The sequence below is a fragment of the Triturus cristatus genome, chromosome 7, assembly GCF_964204655.1.
Source record: "Triturus cristatus chromosome 7, aTriCri1.1, whole genome shotgun sequence".
NCBI classification, from domain to species: Eukaryota; Metazoa; Chordata; class Amphibia; order Caudata; family Salamandridae; genus Triturus; species Triturus cristatus.
In genome coordinates, this window is record NC_140590.1 from 31,236,098 (window position 1) to 31,252,155 (window position 16,058).

Genomic DNA, 16,058 nt, shown 5'->3' on the forward strand with positions numbered 1-16,058 from the left:
TGGTGTCAAAGGCAGCTGACAGGTCCATAAGGATGAGGGCTACTGTTTCTCTGCAGTGCAGGAGCGTCCTAATGTTGGTGGTTAAGTTCTGTGGAGAGTGTCCTGTGTTTGATGGGTTAGCCGGTAAAGTTGCAATAATCATTTGACTACCCCATCATGGTACGGTGGAGGGCCTAGTGCTATTATTATGGGCTTTGGTGTGGGATATTGGCATGGTCTGACTTATTGGACAGCTAGCATTTGTCTCAACGGGGAAAGTGCCTGAGGCATCCTACGAAGGCAGTGTGCTTGTCGAAGCCTGAACAGGGAATGTTATGGTAGTTTCCATTTAACTTGTGGGTGCACAAGCTTCTGTAGGGGTTACAGTGTCTGTCTTAGTTTCAGTTGTTACGGGTTCTGTGCCACTGACCCTTTGATAGAGACTGAGGAAATGACAAAGGAAAAGGCAGACGAGAAGGGGAAATCTAAAAATGAGACAAGATCATAGAGTGAGCAGTAGGAAGCCTTCATAGACAAGCTCCACAGCATAAGACAGCCCCATATAAAGCAACAAGACTGGATTCTGTATTTTACTCTTGTTCCTCCTCAGTTCACGCTATCTCAGTTCCGTTCACTTGGCATTTTTAACCCCTCCCTAGGTCCTTCATGATTGGTTCCCTTATTTGCACTCATGTTTCCTCCTTCTTTTCTGTGCTGCTGCTTGTATCCTCAGCCTCCTCTCCATGATGTTTGCCATGCAGCCATTGTTAACCCCTTCGCTGCCCTGCCAGGCCTTTTCCCCCTCCTGTGCCACTCCCTTTTTTGGCTATTTGGGGTAGTGCATGCTGAGGCCCCTGTAACTTTTTGACCACATAAGGTATCCACGCCAAATTTGCGTCCTTTTCTTCCAACATCATGGGGATTCTGAAGGTACTCAGGGTTTGTGGATTCCCCTGGAGGGGTCACAGAAATGAGCCAAAATACAGCAAAATTTAGTTTTTTTGGGGAAAATGGGAAAAACGGGCTGCAAATGAAAGCATCTGGGTTTTTCCCTGCAAATGTTATCAAAAAAGGGTTTGTGGGGCTGAAATCCCCATTTCCCAGCTTTTAGGGGATACCAGACTTTTGTCAGAAACCCAAAATATTTTACACAGTTTTGGCATTTTTCTGGGATATAGCCTATTTTTGCTATTTTTTGTGCTTTTGACCTTCTTCCAGTTAATGGTAGAAATGGGTACAAATGCAATAATGGATCCTGGATAGCTATACATTTTAGAGAAGTAGATAAAATTCTGAATTCAGCAAGGGGTCATTTGTGTAGATCCATCAAGGTTTCTTTATAGAAACTAACAGTTAAATATAGGATAAATTGAAAATTTGTTGTAAAAAGTGCCTTTTGTGTCAACGTTTTCACCTGTAACTTCTTCTAATTGTGACAGCTCTTTGAAAGCAATATACCGTTACATCCGCTGGACCTTACTGGTTGTGGGGATATATAGGACTTGTTGGTTCACCAAGAACCCGACGAACCCAGAGCCAAAAAATGAGCAGCAACTTGCAATTTTTTTTTATTATGTTCCGGGTATATAGTAATTATTCTGTAAAAATGTGTACATGGAAAAATCGGTATGAAAGACACCTATGTATTTCTGAAATTGGAACAAAATATAGAGTTTAGAAACAGTATATATTTGCACATTTCCGAAATTGGGATACTCATACTAGCATGAGAGTTATCAGTCATTTTTTAGAATGACTTCTTTTTTACACAATGTCTTTCATTTGGAAGGCAGAAATGCATCGAAAGCCAATAGGTAATAACAGTTCCTTTACAAATCTGAATTACCCTAAGTCTCCCGATAAAAATGGTACCTCACTATTTGGGGTAGGCATAGTGCCCACGACAGGAAATGGCTCAAAACCCAACGTGAACACACCACATTTTCACAATGCAAAATTACCCTTTTTTAGCAAAGTGCCTAGCTCTGCCGGCACCTAGGGAAACCTAGCAAACCTATACATTTTTGAAAACTAGACACCCAGGGGAATCCAGGATGGGGTGACTTGACTGCCTCCCACCAGGTTCTGTTACCCAGAATCCCTTGCAAACCTAAAAAATTGCCCAAAAAACACCTTTTCCCCACATTTCTCTGGTGGAAAGTTCTGGAATCTGCGTGGATCCACAAATTTCCACCCACCCCGCGTTCCCCAAAGTCTTCCGAGAAAAATTGTACCTCACTTGTGTGGGTCAGCCTAGTGCCCGTGACAGGAAACGGCGCAAATCGTAAGGTGGACACACCTCAATTTCGCTGTGAAAAATGACCCTTTTTTGGCAAAGTGTCTAGCTAAAGTTTTTTAACCATAGCTCTGCCGTCACCTAGGGAAACCTAGCAAACCTATACATTTTTTTAAACTAGACACCCAGGGGAATCCAGGATGGGGTGACTTGACTGCCTCCCACCAGGTTCTGTTACCCAGAATCCCTTGTAAACCTAACAAATTGCCAAAAAAAACACATTTTCTCCACATTTCTCTGGTGGAAAGTTCTGGAATCTGCGTGGATCCACAAATTTCCACTCATCCCGCGTTCCCCAAAGTCTTCCGAGAAAAATGATACCTCACTTGTGTGGGTCGGCCTAATGCCCGTGACAGGAAACGGCGCAAAACACAACGAGCACATATCTCAATTTCGCTGTCGAAAATGACCCTTTTTTGGCAAAGTGCCTAGCTGTAGTTTTTTAACCATAGCTCTGCCGGCACCTAGGGAAACCTAGCAAACCTATACATTTTTGAAAACTAGATACCCAGGGGAATCCAGGATGGGGTGACCTGACTGCCTCCCAACAGGTTCTGCTACCCAGAATCCCTTGCAAACCTAAAAAATTGCTGAAAAAAACACATTTTCCCCACATTTCTGTGGTGGAAAGTTCTGGAATCTGCGTGGATCCACAAATTTCCACTCATCCCGTGTTCCCCAAAGTCTTCAGAGAAAAATGATACCTCACTTGTGTGGGTCGGCCTAATGCCTGTGACACGAAACGGCGCAAAACGCATTGTGGACACACCTCAATTTCGCAGTGAAAAATGAACCTTTTTTGGCAAAGTGCCTAGCTGTAGTTTTTGAACCCTAACTCTGCCGGCACCTAGGGAAACCTACCAAACCTACACATTTCTGAAAACTAGACACCCAGGGAATTCCAGGGATGTATGGCTTGTGTGGATCCCCCAACGTTTCCTTACCCAGAATGCCCTGCAAACCTCAAATTTAGCTGAAAAAATCACCTTTTTCACACATTTTCGTGTGGGAAAGTTGTGGCATCACCGGGCTGACACAAATTTCCTACCACCCAGCGTTCCCCCGGGTCTCCTGATAAAAACGGTGCCTCACTCGTGTGGGAGGCCCAAGTACCCGCGACAGGCAAGGGCCCAAAACGTATTGAGGCGACATGAAAATTGCCTACCTCAAAACGACCTGGTTTTGCAAGGGGGGTTACCAGGGTTTTTGGCCCGGTGCTCGGCGGCCACCTAGGGGAACCTACCAAACCCACAAATTTCTGAAATCTAGACACCCGGGGGATTCCAGGGAGGTATGGCTTGCGTGGATCCCCCAACGTTTCCTTACCCAGAATGCCCTGCAAACCTCAAATTTAGCTGAAAAAATCACCCTTTTCACACATTTTTGTGTGGGAAAGTTGTGGCATCACCGGGCTGACACAAATTTCCTACCACCCAGCGTTCCCCCGGGTCTCCCGATAAAAACGGTGCCTCACTCGTGTGGGAGGCCCAAGTACCCGCGACAGGCAAGGGTCCAAAACGTAGTGCGCCTCAACAGGCAAGGGTCCTAAACGTATGCATTAATGAAAACCCTTGGTCTCAAAGAGTGTTGGGATACTCAAAGTCCACAGAGTAAAGCGGACCTCAAAAGAATTTACTGGGAGTGGATTGACGCTAGAGACCTCAGCAACCCAACTGTGGGAAGGCTCACTGAAGAATTCTTCCAACATAAACTATCTAGAGGTCTCGAACCGTATCTGGATATTATCCAGACCCCTAGCAACAGGACACTATATATCCAATTCAGACTTGGTTCACTCCCAGTCCATGAATTTACTGCAAAGTGGCGTCCCCCCCATCAGACCACTGAGGAATGCCCATCTTGCGGGACCTCAAAAGAAAGTATTGCATACCTTACTTTTGCTTGCCCGGCATATGCAAGTGCTAAGACCTTCTGGCTTACACCAATTTACAAACAACTCGGTACTCTAGACCATCGAGTTGCCTTACGTATATTGAGAACTGACCCAAGAACCAGTTGCGTTTGCGGTGTTGCCAAGTTTCTGGGCCGAGCTTGGTCAATTAGGCGTAGGGCTATATGCAGGGCGACTCATAATTGATTCAGAAAGTCTACGAGTATGTATATAGGACATTTGGATTTTTATACTTCATTTTTATCATGTTTTACCTTTTTAATCTATATTATGTAAAATGAAATTCATTTGTATGCAGGAAATAGCTTTATATTTTACATATTAGATTGCACTTTATTGTACTATTTGGAATGTAATACATTGCATCTCTTGCTTCTCTCTTTTGTAATAATATGGAATCGTGATGCTTTTATGATATTTATATCGAAACAAAGCTATTTGACTGACAAATAGAAGCTAAATAATGTTGAACAAAGGAAACAGAGTCTGCATCTTTGTCCCAGGTAAAAAGCAGCTGGGTATCGTCTGCGTAGGCCATTACCTTAGCCCCTAGCCCCTCTGCCAGATATATCAGAGGAGTGACATACATATTAAAAAGAAGGGGGCTAAGGGAGGATCCCTGAGGGATTCCAGTTGCCACTGACTGAGGGGAAGAGGAGGATGGTGGAAGCCAGATCTGCTCGGCCCGCCCCTCCAAGAAGGACCTAAGCCAGCCCCAAACACCCCCGACACGCCAATCCCAGCCAGTCGCGCTAAAAGAAGTGCGTGCGGGACCGTGTCGAACGCCGCCGAGAGGTTCAGCAGAATTAATGCGGTTCTCCCGCCGGCGTCCAGACACTCCTGAATGGCCTCCGACACCTCAAACAGAACTGACTCTGTACTATGAGATGCCCGAAACCCTGATTGAGCTGGGTGCAAGAGCACCTCTCTTTCCACTAAATCTGTAAGCTTTTTATTAACCATCTTCTCACACACCTTGGCCAAAACCGGAAGGAGGGAGATAGGCCGGTAATTCCCTGGGTTAAGGGGGTCCAAAGATGGCTTTTTCAGGAGTGGCAGGATCTTAGCCTGCTTCCAAACCTGTGGTACAACAGCTTTCTGGAGAGACATATTAATAATGATGTTCACTTCTATATTCGTGCTCTCTGCCACTGCTGCCAGAAGCCTGGCAGGACAGGGGTCCGAGAGTGATCCAGACTTGAGACCCTAAAGAATTTTGTGAGATTCCAAATGATCGACCGGCCTGAATACAGACAGTGAATGAGCAGGATCGGCAGATTGAGACCCCAGAAATCCCCCAATGCTGACGTCACCGGATGTGAACGCCGCCTGAATAATCTGAATCTTATCCCTAAAGAAGCAGGAAAGAGTGATACACCAGGCAGGTGAAGATATACCCTCCGCTATCCAACACTTTCTCTACTGTTGCACTTGCTGGAGTGGGAATAGTAATTTTATTCCCCCCGGCTATCCAACACTTTCCCTACTGTTGCACTCCGTGGAGTGGGAATAGTAATTTTTACCCACCCGCTATCCAACACATTCCCTACTGTTGCACTCCGTGGAGTGGGAATAGTACATTTTTTCCCTTCGCTATCCAACACATTCCCTACTGTTGCACTCCGTGGAGTGGGAATAGTAAATTATTCCCCTCTGCTATCCAACACTTTCCCTACTGTTGCATTCCCTGGAGTTGGAATAGTAGTGTTATCCCCTCCGCTATCCAACACTTTTCCTACTGTTGCATTTGTTCGAGTGGGAATAGTAAATTTTTCCCCTCCGATATTCAACACTTTCCCTACTGTTGCATTCCCTGGAGTTGGAATAGTAATGTTATCCCCTCCGCTATCCAAAACTTTTCCTACTGTTGCACTCGCTGGAGTGGGAATAGTAATTTTATCCCCTCCGCTTTCCAACACTTTCCCTACTTTTGCATTCCCTGGAGTGGGAATAGTAATTTATTCTCTACGCTATCCAACATTTTCCCTACTGTTTTAGTTAATGTAGTGTAAAATGTTGTTTTAAAATTAGATCATTATTTTAATATTTTAATGTATTATATATATGCATATATATTTTATTTTTATGTTTATGGTACAGGTGTATGTATATGTATATGTAATTATAATTTGTATTACGTTTCTAACAATTTGTAATTTAATAAAATAATTATGTATTAATAATATTAGGTAAATATAAATATAATAATTTTTATATATGTATGTTTAATTGGTTTTTATATTATCTTAATATGTATACATTTTAACATGTTTTAATAATTCTAACTATGTTTTTATTAATTATATTTATTATTTAATTTATGTTATGTTATTTTTAAGACTTTTAAAAAAAAGCGATATTTTGAACAACAATAATATAAACAACTATATTTTTGTTTCGATATTGTTGTACTTACCTTTGTAGAGGTAGGATGTCGATATTCTTGACATCGATCTTCTGTACACGATATTTGTGTACCTCGATGTTCCTGTCGTCGATATTCTGTCAGTGATCCCTTATTAGGAAGGGAAAGGTCTCAAAACTCTAATCATGGCTCAGGCTCCATAAGACCGGTTCATGGTTACGCACCAGCACTTAAGCTTAAGTCCAGCTTGGTTGATTGTATCAGTGTTGACTGACATTATTCAGCTCCTTGCACTTGCACTTTAAGTGTGTGCCGCAGCATGCTGGCTGCCCAGTCACAATTGATGTTAATTGATCCATATGACCTCCGAGGGCACAACTGATCACAAAACTGTAATGCGCAGATTCTATTTTTTATGAGATCTTAGGATCATATTGTGAAATATAAGTTCTCGTAATATATTTTATGATTATGGTTTTTAGCTTTTTAAGAAGATTTTACTATAATGTACTGATTGAAGGAAATGTGTACAGATGTATGTTTTTAAGAAATGTTATTTCCGAAATAAACTATTATGATGATGAACATTCTATTACATTTATAAAGCACATTTGTTGACCTCCCAAAAACTTGAAGAAAAAGTTGGTAAGTTATGACTGAGTTTCAGGTAGTTTTAACCAAGTATCAAACCCTAATTTAGAATGTTTTCTTCCAAAATGCACCATGAACCATGCTTGTCTCGGTACATTATATACGAGATAAAGTCCTCCCTGACGCATTGTAGGGATAAAAGGCGCCAAGAAGCTCCATGACCATAGGTTGAGGCGAAAGGTCGAGTTCTTTCATAAGGTCATGACACTCTAAGGCTACTTACAATATCTTTAAAATGTACAGCAGGGAATGATTTATTTCATATAATACTTGTTCATACCATCATTCTTCCCATATACCATATACATTCATGGTGTGTAGAATTTTGATATGAAATAGGCAGTATGGTTGGAAACATAGAGAATAAAAGTACAATCTGGTGTGGAAATAAACTCATCAAAAACTAGCTACTAATGAAGATATTAGAATTAGTTTGATGTAGATCAGATTAAAAGTTATGAGGCTCGAAATATGCAGAAAAAGGCAGATCGATTGAATTATTCCTGTAGTCACTTTTAGTTTGCAAAAAATAAAGGTTGCGATAAAGATCTCCTTTCTGCTCATCACTGCTTCATTTAGGAAAACAAATCATAGGAATGAATAGTCAGTTTTCAGGCATTGTTTAAACTGCAGCTGTAATTATGTCTTTCACATCAGCTGCTGGCTCTGGTTGAATAATGCCAGAACTCCACTGTAATAGCTTATTACAGATCTGAGGCTATGTCATTTCTTTATTACAGGTGACTGGGGACATAGCAACTCGACTCTAATAAGGAAATTAGTGACAGGCTTCCATACGGAGATTGCCGGCTCCCATATATTGTATATGGGATAAAGTAACCCCTGCCATACATTACCAGGATATTTAAAGTCACTGAGGAGTTCTGGGATGTTTGAAAGGAATGGGGCCACAGGTCAAGTTACTTTATAAGGCCATGGAACTCTGCGGAGACTATATCCTTGTAATGTGCAGCAGGGGTACTTTATTCCTTATAATACATGGTCACACCAGCACCCTTTCCACAAACCTTTTGTATCCTTGGTGTTCCGCTCTTTCATATAAAAGGCAGAAGATGGTTGTAGACATGAAGAATAACAGTAGAAGCTCTGGCACGAAATTAAACACAAATAGCAGTTAGAGATTAGATTCACTTGAATAAAAGTCAGATAAAAATCACTCTAGTTCAGAATGTGTAGAAACATGCAGAGATGTTGCCGTTCCACATGCTGTTATAAATGTCTTCTTTCTGCTTATCACTGCTCATCCATTAAAACAGAGCAGAAGAAAAAGCCATGCTCCTTTTTCTGTTCAAACTGCAGCTTTAATTATGTTCAGTGTCCTGCGTTTCACCTTAGCTGCTGGCTCTGGCAGCAGGCCTCGAGAGGTCAGAACTCAACTTACAATAAGTGTCAGAATATTATATATGGCAGATTGAATCTGTCTGTCACTTACCAGGTCTCCTGTCCCTTCTGGCTGGCAGTGCCTCTGTCTCTTCTGAGTAGAAGTGCCTCTGCTCCTTCTGGCTGGAAGTGCCTCTGTCTCCTCTGAGTAGAAGTGCGTCTGCTCCTTCTGGCTGGGAGTGCCTCTATCTCTTCTGAGTAGAAGTGCCTCTGTCTACTGAGTAGAAGTGCGTCTGCTCCTTCTGGCTGGGGGTGCCTCTATCTCTTCTGACTGGAAGTGCCTCTGTCTCCGCTGAGTAGAAGTGCGTCTGCTCCTTCTGGCTGGGAGTGCCTCTATCTCTTCTGAGTAGAAGTGCCTCTGTCTACTGAGTAGAAGTGCGTCTGCTCCTTCTGGCTGGGGGTGCCTCTATCTCTTCTGACTGGAAGTGCCTCTGTCTCCGCTGAGTAGAAGTGCGTCTGCTCCTTCTGGCTGGGGCTGGCTGTGTCCCTTCTACCTGGGAGGGCTCTGTTCCATATGGCAGGGAGTGGCTCTGTGGTTGATAGAAGCTCTGTCCCTTCTAGCTGGGAGTGGCTCTGTCCCTCTTGGCAGGGAGTGGCTCTGTCTCTTCTAGCTGGGAGTGGCTCTGTCCCTCCTGGCAGGGAGTGACTCTGTCCCTTCAGGTTGATGGAAGCTCTGTCCCTTGTGACTTGGAGCGGAGCGTCTGTGTCCCTCCCGCCCCTCAGACGGAGTCGCCTCTCCTGGTGGCAAACCTGGTGGGACTATGTCTGAGTGCGCGAGCCTGTGGCGATTGAGGATAAATAAAGTGAACTCTCAGAACATGGAGAGAACCCTTCTTGCTTCAGACAGAAACCAAGGCCGCTTTTTGTGGCGCAATCCAGTCGTGTCTGCGGCCGGGCGCCTTCCTCCCCCTCCATCTTCCTCTTTTCAGTGGAAGTAGCCACACCAAGCGTCGGCAAACAACACGTCCCGGCCACCACAGGCCCCGCAAGTGCCGGACTCCTGCATTAAAACAGTAAAGCAAAGCAACGCTCGTTGTGACACATTATAAAACGTGCTTCATTCGGCTGTTTCTAGGCGCCGTAAATAACAGATGCTTTATTTTTTTACATCGTTTTTTCCGAATATAATATGAAAGGAATCACTGCCTAAAAACGAATTCTATTGAAATAAAATAGGTAAAAAATATCTGGGGAAATGAATAAATAGAACGAGTGAAGTGTGTTCAGGCCCTTCAGCTTTGCTGGCAGGTTTCTCTTTCCCACCACACGCCCCGGAAGTGAACGTCTTTCTGGATCATGAAGCTTTGTTTGCACAACCGTCACTTCAAAAGAGGAGGGTCACTCCCAGACAAAGCCCCAATAATGACCAGGCTGTTGTCAGCACGAGACGCGCCATATAAATAAACAAATAAAATGCCGCATAAAGCAAATGTGCATACATCCATGCATAAACCACCTCTAAAGAACAGACACGAATAGTGGTGCGCGAGCCAACACAATAACACCGCGAGCCGAGCCAGAGCCCAGAAAAGGGTCTCTGCCTTGGCTCCTAGAGCCTGTGCACGAGCCGAGCCTTTTAAACATGTTGCCAAGTAAATCATACAACAAATATCACGTACAGTGTGTTAAAGTCTGTTGAAAATGTAAAAAAATCCACTTTTGTAACATGTGCAAGCCTTGATAATAATACGTTATAGTCTATTATGTCAAACACAATAGGTTTTTGTGGAGCTGGTATTCTGAACGGGCGAATTTGAAGGTGCTTTCATATACGAGGAATATCGCTAAAATATTTGCCTAAAATCACACAGTTTGGTTGTAGAAGCTTCGATTAATCCATGTTTTTGGGCTCCACATTGTACAAATCAGGCCTGTGAAGTACCAATGCCCTAGGTACCTAAGGTACCATATACTAGGGGCTCATAAGGTACCACAGTATCCAATCACTAGTGCATCTAATATGCACACTATGGGGCATATCAGCAACACCCGGCGATAATTATCGCTCAGCGCTCTTAGTGTGAGGATAATTATCGCGGGGTAACGTGGATTTTTATCGCTGATATAGTGTGCTATTAGCAACGCTTATGTCCTCAGCGATAAAAATCCTCACGCTAACTGCCGAACGTGAGATTATCGCTGGAAACCCAGCGATAATCTCACGTAGTGTGGCGTTAGCTTGTTGATAGAGACTCACAAACTTAGCCATGATATCCACCCTCCATAGGATATCATGGCTAAGTCAGTCCTGAAGCAGGCGTTAGGAAAGTAGCGATAACAGGGGTTATCGCTACTTTTCCTGACGCTATTCTTCATAGCGTGGGGCTTGATGATAGGAGAAATGTCGCTTAGCGACATTTCTCCTGTCATGTTAGGTCAGGAACGCCCACTTTGTATCTCATTAGAGATGCAAAGCTGGGCGTGAAGAATCCACACGCTAAAGCAAGGTTTCACGCGTTAGCATGACCTTGCTAATTAGGCGATACAATTATCGCCGCTTTTCGGTCGAAAACGGCCGCAAAAGCGGCGATAATTTGTTATCGCCTGCTTGTAAATATGCCCCCAAGTTGTTTAGAGAGATCAGTGAGACTGGGGCCCTGATTAGCAGGAACCCAGCCAGACTATAGCCAGAAACCAGTGTATTCATCAGATAAAAAATGGGGGCAACATAAGTGCAGATCCTACTCTCCTACACTGGCTGACAGAGAGACTGACTGACTGACTAAGAGAGACACTGACTGACTGAGAGAGAGATATACTGACTGAGAGAGTCTGACTGACAGAGAGAGACTGACTGACTGACTGAGAGAGACTGACTGAAAGAGAGAGAGACTGACTGACTGACTGAGTGAGAGACTAACAGAGAGAGAGACCGACAGAGGGAGAGACTGACAGAGAGAGAGACTGACTGACAGAGAGACTGACTGACAGAGAGAGAGAGATACTGACTGACAGAGAGAGAAAGACTGACTGAGAAGGAGAGAGAGAGACTGTGATGGAATTGGGGTCAAAGAGTGTATGAAGCTATGCAATACCTATTAAGATTGTTATTTTTGCTAATAAAAATGTATTATCAAAATGTACTCTCTGTAGTTACATCTGCTTTTGAAATACAGCATTGTCTCATTGTCTAATGTTTTGAAACGGGTTAGATATTTTTACTCTAGCCCCGCCTCCCCACTGACCCCGCCTCCACTGACCGCACCACTACCAGTGCGGCCCTCGGCCACAAACCAACCTGTAATTTTGGCCCCGACAGAAAGTTTGTGAGTACCATGCTCTAGGCCTTCTGTCTAGTTAAGTCGTGGTTCTTATACCACTATCTTAGTATACGGTTTGGCTCTTCCCTAGGGTCTGACGTGCATTTGTGCTATTTTACTGTGATTATTGAAGTGTAACCTATGTGTTTTGACCTCTAGTTTCATAAAGAGACTAGGAGGGTGTGTTCAGTAATAAATACATATATTTTATATATATACCTGGTGTGGATATCTTTCATTTAGTGACGCAAGAGATTATAGACTGGAAAAACAAGCTGCTTTACATCCCTTCAAGACTTAGCCTGAAGGCTGCTCTCCATAGCTACCACTAGGATAGCTTTCAATAAAGGTTGTCTTTGACCTCTAACCAATAAGGGGTTGTTTGGACTGATACAAGGTGCCCACTATAACTAGTGGACAGCATATATCAGGCCAACTTCTCACACCTATTGGAAGCAGTTGCTACTTACTGCTCATACACTCTGATGGATTAAGTTGGCTACCAACCCTTTTTTTGGGGGGGGGGTTGCTTTGTTGACCTTTACATTTTTTCTTTTTAACGATATTGAATTGGACTTATGGATGAGTGGTATTGCTGCTCCGACTTTTTTAACTATGTATTCAACTACTTTCACTGTCCGCAGGACTGCCCAAGGGGAGGGTGTCATGAGGAAATAAGGGTGCCAGCTGACATTGTTAAGTTAGCGTCAGTTCGTGTATTTTTGACCACCATTTTGCCGCTTTTGCACACGACACTACATGCCTTCGTTCTCATAAACACATTGCTTGCGCTGCTTTACATGGGAACTGTCTGCCTCTCACAAGACATGCTGAGCTTGGAGTTCTCGTCTGTACATCATGTTCAAGGCCAGAAAATAACACCACTGGTTAATCTGCTTTGGTCAGTCCCACGCATATATAGACATAACATGGAACACAGCTGCGCTTCTGAATTTTCAGATTCTTTTAATATGGCACAGGATGCAGGTTAGAGGCACTTGGAGAAAATCTTTCCAGTAGGAAGAGCTGTGCTGGTCCGGAGATGTAAATAACATCATCTAAGAATTGAGGTAGAGAGTTCCGCTGTCTGTAATGAAGCACACATGCTAATACTAGCAGTAAAATGCACAGAAATAAAATAATCAGCATTGTTACAATTCCATATAATCCAAAAGGGGCTAGCATAGTATAATGACAGTGGATGAAGCAATATAGCGCCTTACCACCCTCCCCTTGCTAGGAGCAATGTTTATTATATCAGTGGAAGACCTCTGGGCTTGGGACAGCTGAACCCCCTATTTATGCCATGGTAACCTAACTCAAAATTATAATCAATTCACTTAAATCCATTGATTTTTTCTAAATTGATCTTTGCCTAGTGCTCAGTTACATACATGAAATGTATTACACCATAGTGGTTTTGTGTGAAAATTATTTACATCTCAATAATGCAATGCATCAATTCTTAAAGAAAGTTATTTGAACTTGATTGTACCGCAGCTTCATGTAATACACAAAAATACATTTCAAAATTTGGAAAACCAAAACAATTTTAGGGAACCACTATTTTTCTACTCTACTAGTCTGTCATTACCAGGTGAGTAATCATTTAAAGCACCATCTCATATTAAAAGTCGACTGAATCCAATAACCTGTATCCATTCCTGATAACTCAAAGTTCGGAGCTAACTGATAGTTTATAAACATGAGTTTAACTCCTCATCCATGTTTAAACCTTTCGGGGCTTTACAATCCAATTTATTATATATTTCATTTCTAGTGCTCCCAATTGTATCTCCCGATCTCCTCCTCGCCTATTTGGTGATATTGCATCACTGACAAAATAAGTGATCTTACTCAGATTTTGTTGTGGTAGATCGCACAATGACGAGCCACTGGGTAGGTAGAATCATTGCATGTAATTTCACGCATGTGCTGAAGAATTCTTTTATACACCGGCAAGTTAGTGCTGCTGATGTATCTCAGCCCATGTGTATAAGTGAGAAAATAAACAGAATATTCTGTTCTACAATGGAATGACCCTTTGAGGATTTTTTTTTAAATATACATATCTCTCTATATATGTGATCAAGGCTTCTCTGAAGCCGAAACGCGTCATGGCGGCAGTGCCGGTTTAAAGAAAATAAATTAATCTGCACTTATACCTGGGTCCGTACCGAGCTTGGAAAGTGGAGTACTGCGACGGATTGCATGTGCATATCTCTATATATGTATATATATATATAGATATATATATATTATCTACTGGCGGTCGCCAGTAGATAGTTATAGTTAGGACCGTGTTTCCATAGGAAACCTGAAAATTCTATTTTGAATAACTTTGGCGCCGGTTGACGAATCCTCGCGAAATTTTCAAAACTAATGGGGCGCTCCGCTCAGCTCCTACCCTGAAAGTCTCGGGGTGATTCGTCAGGTGGGGGCCGAGAAAAAAGGGGGGTCCCAAAACACGTTTTCCCCATGCATTTTTCCATAGGACCTTTAGTCCTATGAGAAGTGTAGCTCACTGGTTAGAGGAGGCATACCCTGAAGCAGAGGTCAGACCCGGGACCAGGGTTCGATTCCCGACGCGGCAGGGTCTGGAGCCCAATTGTCCACGGACTCGATAATTCTCGCTTCGGTGCCTACTCTAAGCACGAGTTCACACTATGCAGCTCTGGGCAACAAGCTTGCTTAATCTCCACAACGGCCCCCGCGGCGGGATGCCTGGCTTTCACCTTGGGGATGCCCAGTACGGGTTATCTCACAGGGAAAAACCAGGACGGGTTCCCAATGCAAGCGCCGAGATGCCCAAGGGTAATTTGAGCGCTATATAAGACCGCCCATACATACATAAGGTACAGCCCGAACGGCTGAACAGAATTACTTGAAATTTGGCAGAGAGGTAGTCCTCAGGTCAGGGAAGTGCCTTTTGCAGGTCTGGTGTCAATCTGTTCAGTAGTTCCTGAGAAAATAGCATTTAAAAGCATATAAATATCTATAAGCGGGCACCGTGCGCGCACCGTGCGAGCACCCTAACGTGCGCGAGCGTAATTCTGATTGGTGGTTACATGTTAGTCGACGTTCGAATCGGTCGAAATCAGGAAGTGTCGGCCGCCATTTTGTTTGTTTTTAGTGCGAGAGTGAAAAAGGAAGGTGGCGAAAATGAAAAGGGGCCAGGGTAGAGAGTTCCTGACCCCTAGCCTTTGTCAGGGGGTCCCTGAAGGACCCCGAAGGCAGAAAAAAACATTTAATTTTTTTTTTTTTTTAAATCGCGGGGGTGCGTGCACCGTGCGCGCATGGTGAAAAACCAAAAAAAAGAAAAAATTTTAATACGTAATTTATTGTAAAATAAATATATAAAAAAATAATAATACATACATAACTTAGCATTTAAAAAACCGTACAAATTCACTGAAAAAACCATAGGTTTCACACACGTTATAGTTAGAAATTAGCATTTAAAGAACCTTGCAAATTCACTTAAAAAACCATAGGTTTCACGCATGTTATAGTTAGGTGGATATTTCACTCGTAAAAAACCAATGAAATTCCCCCGTTATAGTTAGTTCAGATAACTATAACTTGCGCGACCGCCACTCTATCACAAGGATGATGTCATCAGTGATGTCATGAGTGATGCCACTGACCATGTCATGAGTTATGTAATATGTGACGTCATGAGCAGGATTGCGGGCGCGCGAGTTATAGTTATCTGAACTAACTATAACGGGGGAATTTCATTGGTTTTTTACGAGTGAAATATCCACCTAACTATAACATGCGTGAAACCTATCGTTTTTTAAGTGAATATATATATATATCTCTCTCTCTAAATATATATATTACCTACTGGCGGTCGCCAGTAGGTAGATATAGTTAGGACCCTGTTTCCATAGGAAATCCGCAACATTCTATTTGGAATAACTTTGGCGCCGGTTGACGAATCCTCGCGAAATTTTCAAAATAGGTGGGGCGCTACGCTCCGCTCCTACCCTGAAAGTCTCGGGGGGATTCGTCAAGCAGGGGCCGAGAAAAAAGGGGGGTCCCAAAACGCGTTTTCCCCATGCATTTTTCCATAGGACCTTTAGACACAGCTACAGCCCGAACGGCTGAACAGAATTACTTGAAATTTGGCAGAGAGGTAGCCATAAGGTCAAGGAAGTGCCTTTTGCATGTCTGGTGTAAATCTGTTCA

The 16,058-nt window shown here is 43.1% G+C and overlaps 1 protein-coding gene across 1 annotated transcript in view; it reads right to left on the reverse strand.

Annotated features, from left to right (window-relative positions):
- LOC146808737 (cell adhesion molecule CEACAM7-like) overlaps window positions 1–9,410 on the reverse strand; it is a 372,135-nt gene extending 362,725 nt beyond the window's left edge. The window contains exon 1 of the mRNA XM_085615550.1: window positions 8,657–9,410. The gene's annotated coding sequence lies outside the window, so the exon portion shown is untranslated. The remainder of the gene's footprint in view (window positions 1–8,656) is intronic.
- Between the last annotated feature and the right edge of the window lie 6,648 nt (window positions 9,411–16,058).